The sequence below is a fragment of the Ursus americanus genome, chromosome 7, assembly GCF_024610735.1.
Source record: "Ursus americanus isolate L20-20 chromosome 7, mUrsAme1.1.p, whole genome shotgun sequence".
Taxonomy (NCBI): Eukaryota; Metazoa; Chordata; class Mammalia; order Carnivora; family Ursidae; genus Ursus; species Ursus americanus.
The window spans coordinates 49,448,865-49,464,173 of NC_142133.1; the positions used below are offsets into that span (position 1 = coordinate 49,448,865).

At 46.9% G+C, this 15,309-nt stretch overlaps 1 long non-coding RNA gene and 1 gene segment (V, D, J or C); one reads left to right on the top strand and one right to left on the bottom strand.

Annotated features, from left to right (window-relative positions):
- The window catches only part of LOC123799727 (immunoglobulin kappa light chain-like), a 68,619-nt gene that overhangs the window by 21,759 nt on the left and 31,551 nt on the right, over window positions 1-15,309 (bottom strand).
- Window positions 6,244-6,733, top strand: LOC123799728 (uncharacterized). The gene is made up of 2 exons (XR_015725240.1): window positions 6,244-6,353; window positions 6,569-6,733. It is a non-coding gene; the product is annotated as an uncharacterized LOC123799728 (long non-coding RNA).

Sequence of the window (15,309 nt, forward strand, 5' to 3'; positions counted from 1 at the left end):
TTGTCTATTTTCTTTTTTTTTTTTTTTTTTTTTTTATTAATAACGATTTTTTATTATATTATGTTAGTCACCATACAGTACATCCCCGGTTTTCGATGTAAGGCTCGATGATTCATTAGTTGTGTATAACACCCAGTGCACCATGCAATATGTGCCCTCCTTACTACCCATCACCGGTCTATCCCATTCCCCCACCCCCCTCCCCTCTGTAGCCCTCAGTTTGTTTCTCATAGTCCATAGTCTCTCATGTTTCATTCCCCCTTCTGATTACCCCCCCTTTCTTTATCCCTTTCTTCCCCTACTGATCATTCTAGTTCTTATGTTCCATAGATGAGAGAAATCATATGATAGTTGTCTTTCTCTGCTTGACTTATTTCACTAAGCATTATCTCCTCCAGTGCTGTCCATGTTGTAGCAAATGTTGAGAACTCATTCTTTCTGATTGCTGAGTAATATTCCATTGTATATATGGACCACAACTTCTTAATCCAGTCATCTGTTGCAGGGTATCTCGGCTCCTTCCACGATTTAGCTATTGTGGACATTGCTGCTATGAACATTGGGGTGCATATGGCCCTTCTCTTCACTACGTCTGTATCTTTGGGGTAAACACCCAGTAGTGCAATGGCTGGATCATAGGGTAGCTCAATTTTTAACTTTTTAAGGGACCTCCACACGGTCTTCCAGAGTGGCTGTACCAACTTGCATTCCCACCAACAATGTAGGAGGGATCCCCTTTCTCCACATCCGTTCCAACAATTGTTGTTTCTTGCCTTGTCTATTTTTGCCATTCTAACTGGCGTAAGGTGGTATCTCAGTGTGGTTTTGATTTGAATTTCCTTGATGGCTAATGATTTTGAACATTTTTTCATGTGTCTGTTAGCCATTTGTATGTCTTCATTGGAAAAGTGTCTGTTCATATCTTCTGCCCATTTTTTGATTTGTTTATTTGTTTCTCGTGTATTGAGTTTGAGAAGTTCTTTGTAGATCTTGGATACCAGTCCTTTATCTGTAGTGTCATTTGCAAATATATTCTCCCATTCCGTGGGCTGCCTCTTAGTTTTTCTGACTGTTTCCTTGGATGTGCAGAAACTTTTAATCTTGATGAAGTCCCATAAATTCATTTTATCTTTTGTTTCTCTTGCCTTTGGGGATGTGTCATGAAAAAGGTTGCTTTGGCCGATGTCGTAGAGGTTGCTGCCTATGTTCTCCTCTAGAATTTTGATGGATTCCTGTCTCACATCGAGGTCTTTCATCCATTTGGAGTTTATTTTTGTGTATGGTGTGAGATAGTGATCAAGTTTCATTCTTTTGCATGTAGCTGTCCAATTTTCCCAGCACCATTTATTGAAGAGACTGTCTTTTTCCCACCGGATGTTTTTTCCTGCTTTATCAAATATTAGTTGCCCAAAGAGCTGAGGGTCCATTTCTGGGCTCTCTATTCTGTTCCATTGGTCTATGTGTCTGTTTTTGTGCCAGTACCATGCTGTCTTTGTGATCACAGCTTTGTAGTACAGCTCGAAATCCGGCATTGTGATGCCCCCAGCTTTGTTTTTCCTTTTCAACAGTTCCTTGGAGATTCGGGGTCTTTTCTGGTTCCATACAAATTTAAGGACTATTTGTTCCAGTTCTTTGAAAAACGTTCTCGGTATTTTGATCGGGATAGCATTGAAAGTGTAGATTGCTCTGGGTAGCATGGACATTTTAACTATGTTAATTCTTCCGATCCATGAGCATGGAATATCTTTCCATCTTTTTATGTCTTCCTCAATGTCTTTTAAGAGTGATTTATAGTTTCTAGAATAAAGGTCCTTTACGTCTCTGGTTAAGTTAATTCCAAGGTAACGTATGGTTTTTGGTGCTATTGTAAATGGGATGGATTCCCTGATTTCTCTTTCTTCGTTCTCGTTATTCGTGTACAGAAATGCGACTGATTTCTGAGCATTGATTTTGTATCCCGCCACGTTACTGAATTGCTCTATAACTTCTAATAGTTTGGGAGTGGCTTCTTTTGGGTTTTCCATATAGAGTATCATGTCGTCTGCGAAGAGAGACATTTTGACTTCTTCTTTGCCGATTTGAATACCTTTGATCCCTTTTTGTTGTCTGATTGCTGTTGCAAGGACTTCTAGTACTATGTTGAATAATAGTGGCGAGAGTGGGCATCCTTGTCGTGTTCCTGATCTTAAGGGAAAGGCTTCCAGCTTTTCCCCATTGAGAATAATATTTGCAGTAGGCTTTTCATAGATGGCTTTTATGAGATTGAGAAATGTACCTTCTATTCCTACACTCTGAAGGGTTTTAATCAGGAAAGGATGCTGTATTTTGTCAAATGCTTTTTCGGCATCGATTGAGAGGATCATATGGTTCTTGAGTCTTTTCCCAGACTGCTTCCCTGAGCTCCAGATTCACATCTGCCCAAGGGACATCGCCGGTTGGAGTTCTAGCAGGACAAAACCCAGTATGGCCAAATCAAGGTCCTGATTTCTGTCTCCTCCCCCAAAGTTGCTTTCCCTCACCTTTCCTGATCTCAGTAAATGACATTTCAAATTTTCTAGTTGCTCAGGTCTTTCATACATCCCGTATGTCACCAAAAATGTATTTGTTCTACAGCTAAAATACGAGCAGAATGTAACCACTCTTCACTACGGCCACCACAGGATCTCCTGACTAGATTACCAGGAAGGTAGACGCGTTCTGGGCTGGATAGACGTATAAAGGGATTTTAAAATGGGACTTTTTTGGTATTTGCTTTGTAAGATGCGCCAGAGGTCTATGATAATGTAGTAAGTGGACAAGCTTCTTACATTACCTGACTCTGGGTTGCTTCATACACCTGCAGGGTCCGACTGCTACCACCGTTCTCAGCTCCTTTCCCTGACCGTGCTACCTTAGGTAATCAGGTCGCAGCTGAAAGGCTCTGTTTATCTGGAGTCTCGTGCTTCTCTGGGCAAGCTTGGTCTGTGTGTTCCTATGTCCTGGATGTGACTGTGGAATTTTGTGGACTGATGGTACAATTTTTCACACTTTTTGTGTTTACCAAATCAATAAAGATACTAGTGAGTTTCCTAGACTTCAAGATATATCTTCAAGGTAGAACATTCGTATTACATGTATGGAAATTTTGATTTAAAATCTGCACTAAAATACATTTATTCGTTCTAAAAAAGCCATTTTGCTCGTGCCGGTCACAGTTTGAGTCTATGGCTTCTTTTGTAATCCATGCCAGACTCATTACTTCTGAGGATTAATAAATTACTTGGAAGATTATCAAAGAATACTCCTAGCTTAACGAATGGAACTGATTGGTGACCGATTAATATGCTGGGACATCGTACAGTATGTGAGCTTCTTCTGAAAGCTCCCCTCCCTTGATGCAGAAGGGAGACATGAAGTCTCCATTGGGTGGGAGGGTCATCAGGGACCCAAATCTGCCAGATTATCAACTTCAGAGATTAAAAGCCTAGTGTATAGGCGATGGGTGGAGAGGATTTCAAATAATGGTAATAAGGGACAATTTGATGGGTTGGCCTGATTCCCTGTCCACTAGGGTTAACCATTCCAGTCTTCCTAAGAATGAGGGTTTCTCAGGGGCTGAGATTTCAGTGCTAAAACCGAGAAAGTCCTGTGAAAACTGGGATGCTCGGTCATCCTATCTGTGTGTGCACTACTCTCTGCCCTTGTGAGGGGCCGAGGTTCAGGGAAGGGGAAAGAGAGAGAAGTGAAGACAGTCGGTGTTTCTGTGACCCATAGCAACTCACGGACAGCGAGGAACATGTAGAAATACAATTGGATTTTCCCCTAAATTGTTTTTTTTTGGGGGGGAGAAGGGAGAGACTTGGAGAGTACAGACATGGACCATACTGAGAGTGGTCCATTGAGAGGACAGTGGGGAGACAGAAACGAGTGTAATGCTTGGAATTCTTACAGGCTTGAGTGTTGGGACATGAGGTCTGTGAAGAGTGTCATCAGTCAGGGTTCTCCGGAGAAACAGAACCAGTAAGATAGGCACAGAGAGAGAGAGTTTGAGAATTGGGAGTGTGGGGATTGGCAAGTCCAAAATCTGTAGAGTTGGCTGGCAGGCTGGAAATTCAGGTCTCAGTGTTGCTATTGCGGCCTTGAGGTCGGAATCTGTAGGCTGGAAACTCAGGCCCAGTTTCTATGTTACCTCTTAAGGAGGAGTTGCTTCTCCTTTGGGAAACCTCAGTCTTGGTTCTTAAAGCCTTCAACTGATTGGATGAGCCCCCCCCCCCATTATGGAGGTGTTCTGTATAGATAAATGTTTTTGTCATTTGTCCTGCATAACCCACCACCTGGGTCTGCACATACACAGACGGGCTTAAAACGTTATTTGTGAGACTTGTGCTGTGTGAATAACCTTGGGAGCCTAATTGTTTAAAATACATCATCTGGCCTCTAGGTCTGGCCCTTCTGTTCTGGATGCCAAGAGCTACAGTCCTGTCTCTCATCCCCGCCTGCTCCAGGCAGGGCTGACCACCCCCCCCCCCCCCCCCCCCGCCTAGTCGAATCCGGGAGGGGATGCAGACACACAGCTCAGGCTCCTTGAAAATATAGAAACATGATAACGTGGAAATGCAGCTCGCTCCACACTGCATGCCGGTGAACAAATGTTTAATTTTAAACCCTGTCATTTGCCCTATAAATATGGCCCTTGTGGGGATGATCAGCTGGAAGTGTCCCCTGCGGGGAGGACGCCCTGCCCAGGCCTCTCAGTTGGGGCCTGGCTGTCTCCACGGGGCTTCCCCTGCGGGTGAGGTGGGATGTTGTATAAGTACCCGGTTCACTGTAACTTGGCCTTATTCTCATTTCTTGCCTACTAATCCCTTCATCTATGTGTAGACTCCTTCCCTCTTCTGTTTCTATTAGGTCTCTATGATAATAATAAAGTTTTCTTTCCTTTTCGACACCGAAACACGGCTGTGGTGAATCTTCTGTGCAGAACGGGAGGGGACTCTGTGTTATGTAAGGGTCTACTAATGTAAATGTTAATCACACCAAAAAATACCTCCGCAGCAACATCTAAAGTGGCCTTTGTCCACACCGCTGGGCGCCATAGCCTACTCGAGTTGATACACGAAATTAACCATCGTCAGGAGCAAATTGAGGGGCGGAGTGATGGGGGAATTGACCCTTTGTGAGGCTGAGATACGGATCCCCAGGTAGGGTCCACCTGACACGGGGGCTAGCTGGGTCTTAGGAAATGGCTCATGCCACGAAGCGGTGCAGAGGCGGCGTGGACACCCGTAGAACAGCCAGTGTGCCGCCTGACAGAGGAAGCATCAGGCTTCTGCCGCACTCGGAGAAGAGATGGCCGAAGTGTCAGTAGCTGGACTTGCAGTGTCCCCGAGGCCTCAATAACCTCTCCCTTCCCGGGACTGCATGCTCGGCGTCTTTCAGGAATTGCACCCTTGCCCCCTTCCCTCTGCTTGAGAATGAACAGCAGGACTAGGAACAGGAAAGGGAAAGTTTATATGGTACCCAAGGAACCCTGAGCCGACTTCTCAAACCACTGGATGGAACTGAATTTTCTTGAAGGCGCCTCGATTTCATTCATTGGTTAATTTAACACAAAATGGAAATATTGAACTGAAAAGATAGAATAACTAAATTCAGAATTCAGACTCCCCCTGGCTCAAATGAGGGTCCCACATGTCTCCCAGAGTGAGTAAATTCTGGGCCTGTCTTCCATCTCTCTGGCCCTTGCACAGCCCCGGAACCCAAGCTCAAGTGTGTAACCATGTCCTTACCCATCTGCAGGAGAAAAATGGCTTTAGAGCTCAACATTTTTCTGGTTAGAGGTTTTATAAAAAGTTGGGCCCAAAGTTCTCCGCTTTCTTTTTGTGCTTTCTGATCTTTCCCCCCTTCTCTCCCTCCTATTGTTTTTTTTTTTTTTTCAGCATATTTTTTTACTTTACCAGGGTTACTGATGGGAAGAACCAAGCTCATCATTTCTGGAAACTGAACCCATTTAAAAGCATGTTGGAATGTAAAATAGAAGCTCTTCCTTAGCTCTTGTAGCAGTTTGTCCTTTTAGAACTTCTACGTTGTTCTAAGAGCTTCTAAGCTGACTTTTATGTTTTCTTGCCACACAAGTCTATTTTGGTGATATTCGTGGCTCTTTAGATTTCCACTGGGTACTTTCACAACCCGCCGCTCCTGTGATTTGCGTCTCTACTCACTGATTTTTGCCTAGGCCCCTCCCGGCCCAGAGCGGCTGCTCAGGTTTTATAAAAGGGGCCTTTGCTGTGTGAGCTGAGCTGCACTGGGCAGGCAAGGCAGCAGGATGGTGTCACAGAAGCAGGTCCTCCTATCCTTGTTGCTGTGGGTCTCAGGTGAGAAATTGAAAAGTGCCATAATCCTTTTGGAGTAGTGTCATGTTAGAGTTAAAAAAATTTTTTTAAGATATAATGAGAAATACTGGCTATTTCCAAAATAGACCCAATTATGTACTGACATGTAGTACCATAGAAAGCACGTCTACAGTGACGTATTTCAGTGTGTCTGTGATCAAGTGTGTCTGTATCATCGTTATCTATTCTGATTGCAGGTGCCTGTGGGGCCATCACGATGACCCAGTCTCCAGGCTCCCTGGCTGTGTCTGTAGGTCAACGGGTCACCATGAACTGCAGGGCCAGTCAGAGTGTTAGCAGCTATGTAAACTGGTACCAGCAGAAACCTGGGCAGGCTCCCAGGCTTCTCATCTATTATGCATCCAGCAGGGCCACTGGCATCCCAGACCGGTTCAGTGGCAGCGGGTCTGGGACAGACTTCACCCTCACCATCAGCAGCCTCCAGGCTGAAGATGTGGGGGTGTATTACTGCCAGCAGAGTTATGATACTCCTCCCACAGTGCTTCAGCCTCGCACACGAACCTCCTCCCCAGGGCCACGGGTCAGGGAGGCTTGGCTGCCCCAGCTGCTTCCTCCCCGCTCAACCCCGAACGTGTGCGTTCCTGTCTCTGCCTGAGAAGTCACATCTCCTGACTTACTCCTTGCAGGGCTCAGAAAGCCCGGCAGAAAATGAAGGGAGTTGGCTATTCCTGCATCTGTTTTTGTGGGAGATTAGTGAAGACAAATGCTGTGAAGATGTCTTAAGGATGCTATCAGGGGTTTTTGTGCCCAGGAACCTGCATGTTTCCCACGGGCCGATGGCAGGAGTGAGCCAGGAAGGTCTGTCTCTAGCCTCTGATGAAGGGCCCGTGAGCTTTACACCCTGTGGATCAGTTCTCCCTTCCTGTGCCCCTTGGACTCTGGGACATTTCTCTTTTATTTCCTTATTCTCTTGGTCTCCTTTCTTCACCCTCCATCACCCTCCAACTGTGGACCTTCCCAGTATGAAAACTTTGAGCTCTCCTATTCAGAACCTCTTGCTTTTTCCTTCCACGGGCCCTGTTTTCCAGCCTTTCTGGGCAGTGTCCTTGACATTCATTTCTGCTCCATCTGCTTTTCTACTGCCTGTCTCTCTCCTCTCCATTTCTCGCAGGCGTACTTATTCTCACAAAGGCAATTCTCTCATTCTTCTTCTTCTTCTTTTTCTTTTTAAGATTTTATTTATTTATTTATGGGGGGGAAGGGCAGAGGGAGATGGAGAGAATCTCAAGCAGAGATTGATGCCCGCACCATCTCACAACCCTGAGATCATGACCTGAGCCGAAACCAAGAGTCGGATCCTCAACTGACTGAGCCACCCCGGTGCCCTGCTACTGTCATTCTTTAACCCTGTCACTTCAGGAACATGGAATACTGTTCCTCAGCACCTTTTCTCACCATTTGTCACCTTTGTCTTCAAAGTCGTCCCATGGCCGTTCAGGTCTCATCTTGTGACTAAGTGCGCCATAACTTGAGTCCCTTGGAAAACATTTCATTAGCCTGTCCATTTCCGTGTGAAAACAGAAAGGTTCCGAGCATCTTAGTGTTATTTCTTCACCTCATTCTGAAATACATGGGTTGACGAACTTCAGCTTCGGGCAAGACCGCAGCAAACCTGGTCCGTGTGCTCCGAACACTCTTCCTACAAAATAGCTTCTCATAATAATTAGAAATATATTTCAAGGATCGATATTAAGGGGTCCATATCATTCATTCAAGGTGTGTTTTCCGAGTGCTTCCTCTGTGTCAAGATAAAGACATCTGCTTTCGCCGCAGCTGGGAGAGCCAGACTCTAAACAGCAGCAGTACATGTTTGCTACGTTGTGCCGGAGGAGCTATAAGGAAAGTAAAGGAAGGAAGGGAATAAAAGCTTGCCGGGGTAAGGGTGAGTAGCAATTTAAAATCAGATAAGGTATTAGTTAGCTACTGTCATGTAATAAGTCACCCACAAAATGCAGGTGGCTTAAAATGGTAGCATGGTTATTGCCGTCGTGTTTATTGGTTGCCTGAGTCGTTCTGTTACTATGGGCCAGACTTGATTGATCTTGATTGATCTTGGCCGGCTTGCTCATGTGTTTCAAGTTGGCTGACAGATCAACTGGGTGCTCCTCATACAGAAAGGCTCACATTTCTTTCATCTCTTTCACATTTCTATGGTGGGCTAACCGTCAGCCGGGGCTGTCTGGGTGACTGGGCCTCCTGTCTCTCATCATCCGGCAGACTAATCCCAACTTCCTTTGACAGTTAGCAGGGTCTCAAGTGAGAAATTAAAAGCACATAAGGCATCTTGAAGCCTAACCTTAGTACTGACACAGTGTCCCCTTTGATGTATTGATGGATTCTAACGATTGGTGCAGTTGATCCCATTGAAGGAGAGGGTAAATAGGCCGCAGCTCTGGATAGGAGGGCGTGCAAAGTTACATTGCAAAAAGTAAGGGTAAAGGGAGGGATCGAGAATGGAGGAGGCATTTTTGCAATCAGTCTACTATAGATGGTCATGGCGGCTGCACTGAGAAGGCTTGACTTAATGTTTTAATGTGGTGGGGAAAGGAACCATAGGAATATTTCCAGGCAAGAGTGTTGTAGTTGGTTCTAGTTAGAGGAAACGACGCATTTCTGAGGCAGGAATGTGATCAGCATGTTGGGGAGGTAGAAGGAACCCGGTGTTGCTACAGTGTGGAGAGTACAAGAGGGGAGAGTAGTGCAAATGAGATCAAAGAAGTTACAAGGAGGCCACGTTCTAGAGGACTTGGTGGGCTTCTCTAAGGACTTGGCTTTTATTTGGAATGACGTGGTAAATGGGAGAGTTTTGAATAGAGCAGGACATAATTTGATACATAGTTTAACAGGATCCCTCTGGGAGGCAAGACTGGAAAGATAACAGTTGGGAGGCCATTGCTGTTGTCCAGGCTGGAGAGGATGACAGCTTGGGTCTGTGGCAGTGGCAGTGGAGGTGAGGAAGGGTATACTTTGAAGGGAGAGAGAACAATATGCTGATGGTTTTGACAAGGAGTGTGAGAGAAAGAGAGGTCTCAAAGTGACTCCAGAGTTTTTCTTCGAGTACTAGAAGGGTGGAGTTGCCATCTGTTTGGATAGAGAAGACTGTGGGAAGAGTGGGTCTGGGGAGGAAGATCAGGAATTCAGTTTTGGACATTTTAAGTCTGAGATGCATTTTAGACCTCCATGTGCAGCTGTCCAGTAGACCATTGGATGTATGAGTCTAGAGCTCAGGGAAAGAATTGGACTGGAGCTTGGAGTATGATAACCAATGGAATGAGGATTGACTAGATTTAGAGGCCCAGGGGCTGAGCTCTGAGGCAGGGGAGATAAAGAGGAACCAGCAAAGGAGTCTGTGAAGAAGCAGTGGGATGGAAGACCAGCAGGATAGTGTGATGCCCTGGAGATCAGAGCAGAAGGTTTATCAAGGAGGAGGGTGTTGTCAACGTGTTAAATGGTGCTGCTGGGTCTAGTGAGATGAGGATTGTCCTATGGCCATTGGACTTGGCAACGTGGAGGTCACTAATGACCTTGAGAAGAGCAGTTTCAGTGAGATGGTGGAGGTAAAAGCTTGAATGTAGAAAGCTCAAGAAAGAATGGGGATAGAAGATCTGGGAATGGTGACTGTAGACAGCTGTTTCGGTGAGCTTTATGGTGAAGAAGAAAAGTGAAACAGACTATAACTGGAGGGAGATGTGATGTCAGAGAGTTCTTTGAAAAGATGTTTGCATACTGATGGGAATGATGCTAAAGAGAGGAGAACATTGGTAATTCAGGGAAGAGGGAGAAGTGCCAGGCAATACCATTGAGGAGGTAAGAGGTATGGGATCAGAGGGAGTGGCCTCAGATGGGAAGGCTGGCTGCCTCTCTGCACTTCTGGGAAGGAAGGCGGAGTGTGGCGATACCCATATCAGTGGATCAGAAAACGGATAGGCAACGCTGGGACATTCTCCTCTGAGCACCTCTCTTGACCTAGGAAATAGGAAATGGGTACTTGGCTTTAAGTTAGGTTGGAGGAGGAGCTGTTAGAACTTGAAGAAAGAAAGAAAGAGAAAGAGTGAAGACTGACTAGACCAGGGAAATGAAGTATGATTGTGGGGCAGGCAGAAGGGCCCTCAGGAAGTGAACGGTCACGAATCAAAGTTGGAGAAGTCAGGATTGCTGTGTGTTTTTCTCCAACAGGCGTGTGGAGGGTTGGGACTTTGCTACATGCAATGAACTAATGGTTTTCCAAGGTGAGGTAAGAAGTCAGTTTAATCACTACTATACAGGACTGAATCATCCATCTATCAGTTACCAACAATTTATAAAGAGTTGAAAGATAGCTCAAAGACAATGACCAGGGGTAGACACTGATAACCTGGAAAGGTACGCTACAGACATGCCGAATTTTCCATGGAAATACAACATATATTTTTCCTATAGATTTCAAGTCTTACTCTAATGAAAGCCAGAAATTATTGGCTGTGGCATACTCAGTGGAGTGGGCTGCAGAGCTCTTAGAAGTGGCCAAAGCGGAGATGCTCAACATTTAACAAAAAAATTTTATATATTTATTTGAGAGAGAGAGCGCGCGTGCCCGAGTGCATGAGCAGAGGGAGGGGCAGAGAGAGAGGGAGAAGCAGACTCTCCACTGAGCAGGGAGCCCGTTGCAGGGCTCCATCCCAGGACCCCGGGATCATGGCTGGAGCTGAAGGCAGAGGCTCAACTGACTGAGCCACCCAGGAGCCCCTGAGATGCTCAACATTTTAATGATGGAGAACTTGTCATTATTTTCTGATGATGCGTCTAAGATGTGGCCATGAGAGTCAGTGATCAAGACTGGGTGGGGAAGAAACAATTTGGAGGAGGATCAGCCAAACAACTGAGAGAGCAGGATAATGGAAGGATTGTATATTGAATATACCGAAACCACCAGGAATTGTGACAGGCATGGGAGAGGCTCTAGGAGGTGGGAACTAAAATATTCCAGAAACAAGGAGAGACTTCAGGGCTGGGGTTTGTCTGCAATAAGGAGTGACCCTAGAGTGGCATAGTCTACCTATCTTGATTTCAAAGATTGTTCTTCCACTTTCTAGGTAGGTCTAGAGGTCTAGAAGTGGCTGAAGGGGGCGGGGGAGCTTCCTGAGAAGGCTGCAGGGGAAGCACAAAGTCTCAGGCTGCTTTTAGAAGGGATGTAGGCTGCTGCGCGCGTGTCAGTGGTTCAGTGGTTCGGAGGGTGTGCGTCGGGAGAGGGTTTTCAGGTGCCGAGTTCTCTCTCTCGTGTCTTCCTTGTTTGCCACCCTCTTATAATCTGCTTTGCTGTTCTTTCTAAATTTAAAACGTTTTCTGGTGATAAAAGGAACCTGTCCTTTGCTCCTGGTTTTGCACTAGAAGACTTATTTTTTTTAATGTTAAAAATGTGTTGGGAAACTGAGGGCCTCAGAGGGGAGGGGGGTGGGGGAATGGGATAGACCGGTGATGGGTAGTGAGGAGGGCACGTATTGCATGGTGCACTGGGTGTTATACGCAACTAATGAATCATCGAACTTTACATCGGAAACCGGGGATGTACTGTATGGTGACTAACATAATATAATAAAAATCATCTAAAAATTAAAAAAAATGTGTTGGGAAAAGAATAACGTGCGTTGGTTCCAGCAGAAGGATAGACCGAGATCTCGTGTTTTCTCCTTCATGAGACGTTTTCTCTGGCATAAAATTTGAACATCAAAGTAGGAAAATAGGAATGCTCAGCGGATGGTGACCACAAACTTACGCCCAGAGAGTAGTTTCTGTGTGGGGACAGCAGCTGGAGGCAATGGGAAGGGTGGTCGGGACCTGAGTGGAGAGCGGCAGACCGGGGCTGTCATGACCAGCACGAGGCCCCGAGAGAGGGCTGAAGTCAGATTTAAAGGAAGTGAATGGAAACACAGAGGAGGAGACTAGAGCTCTTTTGAAAAGGAGTCCCAGCTGCAGATTTTAAAATGATACCATGCCAACCTTCTCCCCCACGCCCCCAACAAAACAAACCAAACAATGAACTGCGTCCGTAATAGTGGCTAGTAAGTGAGAAGCAGCTGGGACACCTGCCCCCTTGCCCAGGTGTGATGGTTTTATTTGGGGCCATGTCATTATGACAGCACATCTGATGTTAGAAGACTGTTGTTAGTCATATAGTCTTTTTTTTTTAATTTTTTTTGCATCTCACAGTTTCCTTTTTTTTATAATATTTTTTTATTATATTATGTTAGTCACCATACAGTACATCCCTGGTTTTTGATTCATTAGTTGCGTATAACACCCAGTGCACCATGCAATACGTGCCCTCCTTACTACCCATCACCAGCCTATCCCATTCCCCCACCCCTCTCCCCTCTGAAGCCCTCGGTTTGTTTCTCATAGTCCATAGTCTCTCATGCTTCATTCCCCCTTCTGATTACCCCCCTTTCTTTATCCCTTTCTTCTCCTACCGATCTTCCTAGTTCTTATGTTCCATAGATGAGAGAAACCATATGATAATTGTCTTTCTCTGCTTGACTTATTTCACTTAGTCATATTGTCTTTAGCTTGCAGGCTGCTGATGGTAAGAGTGAAGTCTGTCCGAGACCCACCGCCACTGAACCGGGCGGGCACCCCATTAGCTCAGGTGGAACAGAGGTAAATGAGGGCCTTCAGCCCCTCCAGGTCCGTGCCGGTACAGGCTAAGTGGGGCTTCCCAGCCATGTGGAGGAGGCTCTCACTGGCCCTGCAGCCGATGGACACTCTCTCCTGGGAAATGGACAGGAACCCCGCAGCTTGGGGCAGTGCCCTGTGCCCACTGGAACCTGCCATCAGAGGCACACTGGGCTGATGCAGAGACGCTGTGATTCTATTAGAGCCGGAAAGGGCCTCCCAAGGTGAGGCCAGACCCTAAGCAAGCCTGTGTGGTTAAAGGCATTCATTTCCCGTCCCCTCCGAATACCACTCTTCTCAGGGAGCACGAGGATGGCACCTGAGAGAACTTTCAACTTGGGGACGTTCTGTCACCTGGAACACAGGAATGGGAGCCTGAGGATCTGGGCATGGCGGCACCATCTGGCTGCCTCTCCCCGTCCCGAGGCTGCTCAAACGCTGTCCCTAGAAAAGACCCCGTTATCAGCATCTGGTTATAGGGCTGGGCCTGTGGTGGAGGCAGTAGGGGTGGGAGGTGGAGGCAGACCCCCTGGGAGGAGGAAGGCAGAGCTGGCAGAGTCAAAGGTTGGGGTGGTACCTGGTGAAGCGGCTGCCCGCCGTTCCCCTGGGCCGCCTGCCCTTGCCTGGCCCAACCCCTGACAAATGACAAACACCTAGATTATTGGTGAGGAGATGATAAATCACATGTCGCTTAGCCTGCTCCTGTTTGGGGAAACTCACTGGGAGGACATTTTGCAGAAAACAAAGAATTGGCTCATGAGAGAGAAAGTGTTGAGGTGACGGGTAAAGGGTGTGCTCTTGACCTGTGGGCTGGGATTCACACAGGTTTGTCTTCTGTGCTCTGTCATGGTGTACGTGACACGTTAACGTTAGAGGCACGGTGAACCCGAAGTTGGGCACAGGCTTTTCTCCACTCTGAGTGGGAGTGACCCCTCCTCCTGGGAGGGCTTCATGAGGACACGACATTGGTTTCCGGGACTGACCAGATGGAGAGTCCTGGTCTTGTCCATACTGAGGCAAGTTCCTTGATCAGTGTTGGTTCCCAGCCTTCACCAAGGTTCCACGCTCAGCACTCTTACCCTTTCCAGATCCTGAGGACATTTCAGGACTTCATTTAAAGGCCATCAACTCAGAGGGGCCGACTTCCCCTCCCCATCTGAACCAGGGCACCCTGTTTCACTGTTTTATAATCTCATGGCTTTCTTTTCCTGACGATAATCACAACTTGAAATGCATTATTGTGGCAATGTATGAGATTTTAATCCTAGGGATCAAGAGTGTTCCTGAAATAACCTATATCCTAACGATAGGACAGCCCAGGGCACTCCCCACATGGCATCTCAGACAGGCTAGAAGGTCAAGAAACTGGTCCCCAAATGCCTTGGGACATGCTTGCACTACACTTGGCAATTTCTGGCGACCCCAAGTCCCACAGGGTGTTCTGAGAGCAGGTGTCCCGTTTGAGCACAACCTCAAGCTCTTCTGAGCTGCTTTGCATGTTGCGTCAGGAGACAAAGCTCCAGGCTGCTCTCAGCATCCTTAAAGGCAGCTGGTCAGGGCCCCTGAGGAGCAGCCTCTAGTCCAGCTCTCCAAGATGGGGCCCGGGGCTCCCCTGCTGTGGATCCTGCTGCTCTGGGCTCTGGGTGAGAGGGGGGCACACGGAGAAATGGTGGGCAAACTCACCGTGGCCACGATGTTTTCTGTGTCTCTGGGTTCTTGGTGGCTGGAATTCAAGCATTTGGTGTGGGTTTCCAGTTGCCCAGTTACCTTCTGTTTTCTGGTTCCTCAGTGTGTTGTCCATGACTTTGACTACAAGGGTCATCAGTGGCATGGGCCTCCACTGGGATGCTCTCAGTACAACTGTTACATTGGTTGTGTTTGTCATTCCAGGCTCTGCTGGGGACATTGTGCTGACGCAGTCTCCAGCCTCCTTGACCATGTCTCCAGGGCAGAGGGCCACCATCTCTTGCAAGGCCAGTGAGAAAGTCAGTGGTATTTGGGGCATTACCAACTACATTACCTGGTATCAACAGAAATCAGGACAGAGTCCTAAAATCCTGATTTATAAAGCAACCAGTCGAGAGTCTGGGGTCCCAGCCAGGTTCAGTGGCAGTGAGTCTGGGACTGATTTCACCCTCACAATTGATCCCGTGGAGGCCGGCGACGCTGCCAGCTACTATTGCCAACAGGGGCAGAAGGAGCCTCCCACAGTGCTCTGGGTTTAAACAAAAACCTCCCCAAGAGGAGGCTCAGTGAGGCTTAACTCAGA